Source organism: Berghia stephanieae, chromosome 1 (genome assembly GCF_034508935.2).
Source record: "Berghia stephanieae isolate SIO BIC M18660-M18661 chromosome 1, UCSD_Bste_1.3, whole genome shotgun sequence".
Classification (NCBI taxonomy): Eukaryota; Metazoa; Mollusca; class Gastropoda; order Nudibranchia; family Aeolidiidae; genus Berghia; species Berghia stephanieae.
Genome location: NC_088360.1, coordinates 73,851,102 through 73,861,101, shown reverse-complemented (window position 1 = coordinate 73,861,101; position 10,000 = coordinate 73,851,102). Strand labels below are relative to the sequence as shown.

Below are 10,000 nucleotides of genomic sequence, written 5' to 3'. Positions count from 1 at the left end.
TGGTTAAGGCACTGTGACCTGGAAGGTTTCAAGTTCGATTCCTGCTTTTGGTACTTTTTTTTCTTTGGGCAAGATTATTAATTTCCAATTTTCTCTATTTGGACATCAAGAGTGATTCTCGTTGACATCAGATGTCTGTATATATTCATGGAATGCCTAGGCGTGACAACTAACATGTCTTGCAGAAGGGAATAATTTAATTATTATTATTATCATTTAAAAATTGATTAAATAAAATAATACAGTTCAATCCGGTTTATTGAAATGGCTTGGTTCCCGACAAATCATCCAAATTAAATAGTGTCCCAATAAAGCAGTGTCCCAATAAAGCGGCAACTATGAAATTGGACAATTTTTCAGCTCTAAGTCCACTCTGCATTCATCCAGACTTGTAACTGGCAATACAACTGACGTTTTCGACACAAATTCCTTGAAGATTCATTCAGTTTCAGAATGGCATCTTTTTTGTTGAGAAATTCGCCTGATTGACGACTTTCCAATTTTCATCTTTTGTTCAACACTGGCATAGGTGGCACCAGGGAGTTGAAGTTCTTCTGTGACTTTAACTTTGTCAGCGATTGTAAGGTCTTTACTTGCTGGTTGTATATCATTGTGGCGAGTTTTATACCGACTTCATCATTGTTTAAATCTGGTTGTCTGGGTGGGGTTCCTGACCTCCCATAGTTGGCAGGGAGGTACAAACTGTGTCTTCTATCTGCTTATATCTGTTTTCCAACATGCTTTCTGTCTTTGTCTTGGAATGAGATTACTTGGTTTTGTCCTGGCCTTGGCCTGAGTCCTGGCTGGGAGGGAAACAGTCAAATGCATAGTTATTGTTTTGGGAGATGATATTTTTTCCTTGTAAATCATCTTTCTGTTATGTATTATTATATTTGTTATTTTGAATGTATAGAGTAATCATTTGAGTGTATTCCTCTTTGTTGGATTGTGTGCTTGTGTCTGGATGAGACTTATAGGTGATCTCAAACTAAGTACATTGGTGGTATGCTCTTTGAATCTACATCTGATCCCTATTTGTTCCCATTTCCCCTTTGTCTTTCTTTCTCTTGGTAGCTTTAATTGTAATTCTAGAACTTTTTACTATCCCATTTTCTTCCTTTTTACTGGCTCTGATATGACCTTAATGTGTTGCAAGCGGCCGTAAAACCCCTAAAAACAAAAACAAAAACAAATCTGGTTGTAATTACTTTGCATATCAGTTATTGCAACAACGTTTATCAGACAGTGACATTTCACGTCTTAATGAAAAACAAACGACACTGTAATCTACTTCTAACAATGAGAGACAAATCTAACTGCACAAAACAATTAACGAATATGCACAACGGTTGCATAAGTAAGCAATGGATTAAGAATGCATTGTCTACACATTTGCCTCATTGAACAAACAAATCATTTGGTGATGACGACCTTGAACTAACAAAGTCATCACTCATTACCCATCGCACCATTGGTCAGTTTACCTCGTACCTAGCGTTGTGGCCATTGACCCATGACCATGAACGATGGTATTAGATGACACTGACAAGGGATACAGGTAAATTCTATTGTTCACATCTCTGTGATGACTATGATGAACGGTTTGACCACACACCCGATTTGCTGTTGCGATATGACCACACATCCGGTTGACCACCCGATTAGACTAATTTGCATTTTATGAACCATCCTTTTAAATGATTGAAGGTGACGAAAAAAACTTTTATGGGGACGGTCATTGTCAAATTATGTCCCCATTAAGCAGCTGGGAATTGGAAAGGGTATGACTAAGTATTTAGAAATATTTCCGTTCCCAAGGAAAGTCCCAATAAAGCGGCCATTCCAATAAAGTGGCTGTCCCAATAAAGCGGCTTCCCCAATAAGGCGGCTTACCCAATGCCGGTGGACTGTATTGTTGGGGTTTTTTTTTTGGAATGAAGGGAGATAATCACCAAAAAGATCAGTACGCGTGGATTAAATCTTTTGTTGTCTCCCTTAGATTGATTCCAATCGAGTTTGATTTTAAATTCAGTTGTGCTTGTGACAAATTTTGGTCAAATTATATATTTTCTTAGTCTGCTCTTTGGTGGGAAAGTGATATTGTGAATTATTATATTAGTTACGAGAGTTACTGAGAAATGGAGGTAAATACAAAGTGAGAAATGCAATTCATAAGAATACTGAATGATAAAAATCAGTCAATTCTCCCCTGCCGAAAGATAATAATAATTTTTTAAAAAGAGAATAGATAAATGAATAAAAAAAAGAGGTAGAGAGGGTTTTGTGTGTTTATGTGTGTGTGTGTGTGTGTGTTTGTGTGTGTGTGCGTGTGCGCATGCGTGTGTGTATGCAAAGGAGGATGATATTTATATAAGCGTAATAGAGGTAGAGAAACGGAAATTATTATTATTATTATTATTATTATTATTATTATTATTATTATTATTATTATTATTATTATTATTATTATTATTATATTATTATTATTATCATCATCATCATCTTATATAAAAACACCAAATCAGAATTTTTCAGAAATATAATAACATCAATAAACACATTGAGAAATAGGGCTATAAGATATTTCCATCCATCCATCCATCCATTCATCCAATATCCATCCATCCATCTATTTATCTATCTATCTATCTATCTATCTATCTATCTATCTATCTATCCATCCATCCATCCATCCATCCATCCATCCATCCATCCATCCATCCATCCATCCATCCATCCATCCATCCATCCATCCATCCATCCATCCATCCATCCATCCATCCATCCATCCATCCATCCATCCATCCATCCATCCATCCATCCATCCATCCATCCATCCATCCATCCATCCATCCATCCATCCATCCATCCATCCATCCATCCATCCATCCATCCATCCATCCATCCATCCATCCATCCATCCATCCATCCATCCATCCATCCATCCATCCATCCATCCATCCATCCATCCATCCATCCATCTCATCCATCCATCATCATCCATCCATCCATCCTATCCTATCTATTATCTATCATCTATCTATCTATCTATCTATCTATCTATCTATCTATCTATCTATCTATCTATCTATCTATCTATCTATCTACCCATCTAACTACCTACATAACCTACTTATCTATCTTTAATAATATTAGTTATCTAGATATATATATATATATATATATATATATATATATATATATATATATATATATATATATATATATATATATATATATATATATATATTAGTTAAAACAAACAAAAGAAAAGACCAAATTTATTAATGAACATTATTAGTACACAAAATCCTATATCCAAACAAAAGATCAACTTGGTGCATTCATAATTTTTCATCACATACTTGTTGATCATTAGCCTATTTCTGAAAAACAAACCTCAGTCATTGTTTATACCTACTTCAAAACCTGGAGTTATTTATCGCTGAATTTTTGAAAGTATTTATTGTTTCAGCATTTTTTTGATTAAAATCAAGTGCATTCCACGTCCTGATATTAGTTTTGTCGAAAAAGAACATCTGGTGACAAATATCTTAAATTTATCACCTTATGTGAATGTTACGGAAGAAATTATTTTTGCTCATAATCAATATTATGCAGACGATGGACAATTTTATATAAGTGTATAAGATGGCCTCTTTTTCTTCTGTACTTAAATGATGGCAGTTTTAGTTATTTTTCAGTGTGTCTTCATATGACACTTCGTTGAAACCTTGTTAAATATTTAGTAGTTCGTCTTTAGACGTTTTCCTAAACTATTGATTGTTGTTTGAAAAGAGAACACCAAATACAATTTCAGTATTCTAAAGTTGATCTTACTACAGATTTATATAGTGTTTGGAACAATTCACTATCCATGTATTCGAAACTTGGATTCAGTAGTCTGATGTCAGGTCCGCCCAGCAACGAGCAGCTTGTTTCTGTACTTTTAATTCTTCATGCTGGCTAGAACTTTTTCACGTGTCATGTGATCAAAATGTATAAAAGTCAAAACATGATCAGATTTATATTGTTTTTCTCCTCTAGATACACTTGTATGTTCGTCGGATAAGTATTTCATAAGGGAGTCCGTCATTATTCCGATAGTTTAGAACCAGTTACTAAGTTAATATTCGTCATTACAAGGGAAGTGACGTCACGACTGTGGAAGCCCATTGCCTTGGTAGCTTTGTTAATTATTGTATCGATATGGCTATCAACATTAAGAGCACGGTCAAAGATCACGATATGAGATATAAGATCGTGACTGATGCATATCGTGACGGTCCTTGTTAGGTCAATGTTAAGACGCTATGTAATGTCATTTACAGTCTTAAACACAACGGATGATTTAACGTTAACCTTGCCTTGTCATGCACTGAGGTTTGTGTGGTCACCGCTAAGCTTTTTTATTGTTTTCTTGGAAGCGCTCACGCCCAATAATGTTACCTTGACATTCATTGTGAGATATACATTTTCTCTCTCTCTCTCTCTCTCTCTCTCTCTCTCTCTCTCTCTCTCTCTCTCTCTCTCTCTCTCTCTCTCTCTCTCTCTCTTCTTAATAACTGTTTTGTACTGTGGGTCCAAATAGACGGTATTCTATTTGCCAAGTTCATGGTTCAAGGAGGAATATTGGTGAGATGTCAATTTGAACGTCATAGTCCTGTCGTAGGGGGCACGTTGGCACCATTGTTTAAATTATGTAAAGTTGTTTGATACAGTTTAACCCTCTCCTTACCAACTATAGGAAAATCGTCACATTTGTTACGATACAACCAACATTTTTCTTATTCAAATTTCTCTTGTAAACCATAACATTTAAAGCAAATGAACAGCGTGTTGTAGAGCATGTTTTGCTAAAGAAATGATTATGGCAAGAACTTTACTGCTATTATGTCGTGAGTGATAAATTTTTTTTTTTTTTTTTTTTGGTTTTAGTTGGGTTTGAAGTTTTGGGGAAAATCATGTAAATGGCTTGTAAGGAGAGGGTTAACTTTCTTACTCTGAAAAATAAAACACATTAAAAAAACATTGGCCTGGAAACTCGTCCTTCAAATATCGATCCATTAAAATGACTCCAATCTTTTCAAAATCTCTCGAATCTGCACTTCATCGAAGTCCTGAGTTTGAGAGTTTAAAAAAATTTTTTTAATGATAAGGACTTCCTTGAGTCCCAGGTTTGAGAGATTTTGACATGATGAGGATTTCATTGAAGTCTCAGGTTTTAGAGATTTGACCTGATGAGGGTCATTTTAATTGATCAATATTTTAAGGACGAACCTTCTGGGCAAAATTCTTAATAAATGTATTTTTTTCCAGAGCACCACAGACTGGCCAAACATTTTTAAATGTGTTTTTACAGAGCACGGCAATTTAGACATAGTAGACTGAAAATTACAGTGGGGAAAATGTACTAAAAAAACATCAACCTTCCTTTTTTCTAATCTACTTCGTCTGACAGCGGATCCTCCACAATTTATCAGATTTTTGTCTTTACGCCATTCTAGATCCCCAGGTTTTCACTTTTTATAATGATATTGGAGGGAGCTTCTCGAAATTTTGTTCTATGATTTCTTTAATGTTCATCAAATCTTACGTTTTTCAAAGAGAGCAGCGACAGCGATGCGATTCGTGCTGCGATCTATGCGACTCAGATTTTACCTAATATATATATATATATTATATATATATATATATATATATATATATATATATATAATATATATATATATATATCGCTTTGAATGAGCAGACAAAGAGTAACCATCCATAGGGACGCATGTTCGAATCCCCTCACAAACATTTTTTTTCTTTCATTGTTTATTTTTTTTTCTCAATTTATTTGAGTTTTCATTCTTTTTCTTTCTTCCTTTCTTTTTTTCTTTTTTCCATAATTTCTTTCTTTCCTTCTTCCTTTCTTTCCTCTTCCTTTCTTCCTTTCTTTTTTTTTTTCTTTCTTTCTCTTTTATTTCTTTCTTTCTTTCTTTATTCTTTCTCTTCTCTGACAGTGTGTATTTTTGACCAATTTCCCAATAGTAAAGTTAGCCGTGTCGTTCCGACAACATGCTTGGGCAGATCGAAATGAGACGGACATTGGTTTGAGAGACCTCTTGGTCTTCTCCGTCCCTAGCTGGGCGCCTGGGGGAAATTTGGAACGCAAGAACTAAGCCTGTGTAATCCCGGATTAAATTTGTTGTCGTCGCCAGTGTTTCTACTTTCTTTCGATCCTCATTACATCTCCATTCACGGGGAATAAATGGGCGGAGAGAGGGGGAGAGAGAGAGAGAGAGAGAGAGAGAGAGAGAGAGAGAGAGAGAGAGAAAGAGAGAGAGAGAGTATGTGTGTGAGAGAGAGAGGAAGAAAGAAAGAGGGGAGAGAGAGAGAGAGAGAGAGAGAGAGAGAGAGAGAGAGAGAGAGAGAGAGAGAGAGAGAGAGAGAGAGAGAAACAAAACCAAAACAACAATTAAAAGAAAAAAAAAAGCAACAAAAAATAAACAAATACAAAAAAACAAAACTAAAACAAAACGAAAAGAAACAAACAAAAAACCAACAGGTCCACGAATGCGGGAGTTTATTACTCTTTTTGTAGATTTAAACCTCGCGAGCTAAGTGGTTAAAGCACAGCGTTCATATAGCTCATTTTCTAGTTTTGGAGGTAATAGTGAAGAGAGCAATACAATCACGTGCAAGGTTGACCAATAAATAACTAATCGTTAATGCTCCTTCTTTGGTGTGAGTACCATGCGATCTAACAGGCACTGGCTTACTTCCGGTCTTTCTATTGCAGCTATAGTTTTGGAGTGCGGTGTGAGTGAGTACCCTAGACTTACATCGAATGTTTTTCTTTCATTGTGAATGCTCGTTTACCATTCACCCAAAGCCCCACCCCCTCCCCCCAAAAATATTTCTGCGCGTCTGCCTCCTTCCAGAGCGAGTGACCATCCACTCCGCTAATTGGCAAACACTGGATGACCCAGGAGTCTGTCTAATGGCACAGTGCCACAGTATACAGTTTGCTCTCAGCTTCTCAGCGATACCTCTGTGCTTCCCAGCCAACATTCAAAGTGGTTGGTTGTGTGGTCAGTTCAGAAATAATTGGTGTTAATTTTGATGTTAACCCTTTCGTGGCGAGAAGGAAAATCTGTCAAATCATAATTTCTCATAGCGGCACGTATATAAGGTCTATCCATTTTCATCGAATAATCTTTCAAAACTGCCTTGTTATTTCTATCCATTCAAATCATGCCGTGTAGCATAGTATAGATGGAACTGACGTCACTCAAATCGTTGTTTTAGCCAGCCATGTTAATGATTAGTTCTCACTACGTTCTATCAATCAGACTATAAACGTTCAAGGTTTTGTGTTTTGGTACGTTATATCCGACTGGCGGATGTTGTGAGTATTTTACCTCAGCGTATAGCACCAATAGACTATGTTGGTGATCATACCAGTAATCACTGATTGAATAGAAACTCTCTGGCAAAGTAATTTATTTAAGACTGGCATATTTTGATACACACGACAATTAATCTTTTCTATAAGCCTTGGCTGAACGAGATTACTCTCCACACACACCTAACCATCCCTCATCAAAGTATGATTTATTATCCTCTCCACCTACTATTGTTCTATTCCTTCTTCTCCGCCCACCACTTTTTGTTCGATCGTCCTTGTCCAATCCAGCACCAGATTTTTCACCTCCACACTTGAAGAGCTTGCACGGGCATTGTCACCGAGCAGCATCTTCCTTCCTACGTAGTTAATCAAACAAAATTAATCGAGACGCGTGTTTCCCAGCAGGAAGTTTTTAATCATATTTTTGTTAAGCCTATGTCAAATTACCGTGAAGTGTTTCGCTCTGTCAACAAAAGGCCTGCTCCGCTGTCTGTATATATTTTTTTTGGAAGAATTAATCTCATGTCATACGTCCAGTTTCTTTTGAAAACAATCGACGGAAAACTTGGAACAGCATAATATTCTACATCCTCTCCTTACTCTCCATCACCGTTATCATCGTGCTCTGCACACTGTACTCTTCTTGCCTGTGGCGAACAGGAGAGAGAATAAATCCATTCTTTAAAAGGAGGATTAAACATTCTTTAAGTAGAGACACACAACAGGCAAGCAGCATGGCAGATTTGTATCAGAATATTCTGAAATACCCCTCTTTCCACCCCGCTTTTTTTTTTATTACTAATTGATTGTCTTCTTCTTCTCCTCCTCCACCTCCTCCTCCTGCTCCTCCTCCTCCCCCTGCTCCTCCTCCTCCCCTGCTCCTCCTCCTCCTCCTCCTCCTCTTCTTCTTCTTCTTCTTCTTCTTCTTCTTCTTCTTCTTCTTCTTCTTCTTCTTCTCTTCTTCTTCTTCTTCTTCTTCTTCTTCTTCTTCTTCTTCTTCTCTCCTCCTCCCCCCCCCCCCCCTTCCCCGCACCCAAACCTTTATTTTTTAATCTTTATCATATATGTAAGTAATCTCTTTTTATCGTTTTTATATATATCACGGTATCCCCTTTCTCTGTCGTCCCCCTCTCCGATGCCTCACCAGAGTAAATGCTTTCATGTTTGTTCCCCCTCTATGTATCCATTTCCTCCTTCTCTTCCTCTCCCCCCCCCCTCTCCCTTCCCCTCACACACACACACACACACAAATACTCTCTCTCTCTCTCTCACACACACACACACACACACACACACTCACTCACTCACTCACTATGTATTCCTCTTCCTTTCACTCAAGCCATCAGTAAACAATTACAGGCTTAATATCAATGCACAATGCCAGGAGCACTTTATGATAATATTCTATGTGTATGAGTGAGTAAGGTGCCATCTATTCATGTCTACTTAGATAAATTAATCTCCCGAGGGGATGATGATACGGGGATTTAAATTAGCGTAATAGCCGTGCTGGAGTGGGCCCAGAGGAGCAAATACCTAAATGATCGATATTAGATGAATAGATTTTACCAATGTATGATGATGTGGAGATCGGAGTTTTGATCACACGCACACTCAGACTTTCTCTCCCTCCCTTTCGCCATCCTCCTCTTCCCTTTCCCTTCTCCCTTATCAACTTACCTACCTACCTATATGCCTATCTGTCTATCTGTCTACAATCTGCTCTTTGTACACACTGGCATGACACGTTTATAAATATTTCCTTCTTTTTTCTTTTTGGGTTATTGGCTCAATACTAGATGTTGAAGTGAAACGCCAGCGGACCTGGTTCGAATTCCACGCTTTGTCGGAATTTTTGTGGTTATCTCAGTCTGGAAGTGACTGGATATCAAGGTCTATGTTAGATCTGGCTGAAATAACTTTGCGATAGGCGGACATTGTATAGTGTAATGCTTTTGAGCTTACTTTGATAACAAGACGAAGTGTTCGAATCCCTGTCAAGGCGACTATTATTATTTAAGATAATGTTTATTCCGACTCTGATTCTCATAAACAATGTGTCTTTTATTGTTTGCATCTGACGGTTTTTTTGGGTACTCTTTTCGTGAGATATCATGGAGTAGCTAGTCAGCTCCTAATTAATTCTCCATACAAGACTTAGTCAATCACAGCTCTTTTGTAGTGGCGTGCCCTTAGGCAATCAGGCAGCTAACTGTAACTTTCTTACGAACCAAACTGTTCCACAATACGAGTTCTAAAACATAATAATATATTATATCCACAGTTTTAATTTGAACAGTAACTATTTCCTGTATTATAACACGTTAATAATGTATTTGTTTATTGGGCTACAACGGTAAAACTGCTGCACACTAACAGAATCCCCCCCCCCCTCCCCCCTCCCCCGCCCATCCTCCGCAATGGGAGCGATCTATATTCAGGTTTCCGTCTATCACATGATTTGTTGCTGCTTCATAAATACCCTTGGGTCAATCTGAACAAAATGACCTATTTGGTGTTGGATATTTCGAAAACTGAACACTTTTAGTATGTAGACCATTTTGAGCACATTTTTCAATGTAACGAATAACTCGAGTACGTGGG

At 37.3% G+C, this 10,000-nt stretch overlaps 1 protein-coding gene across 28 annotated transcripts in view; it reads left to right on the top strand.

The window, feature by feature from the left end:
* Positions 1-10,000, top strand: part of LOC144956536 (EH domain-binding protein 1-like) — a 98,801-nt gene that overhangs the window by 47,705 nt on the left and 41,096 nt on the right. The gene's annotated exons all lie outside the window — the stretch shown is intronic.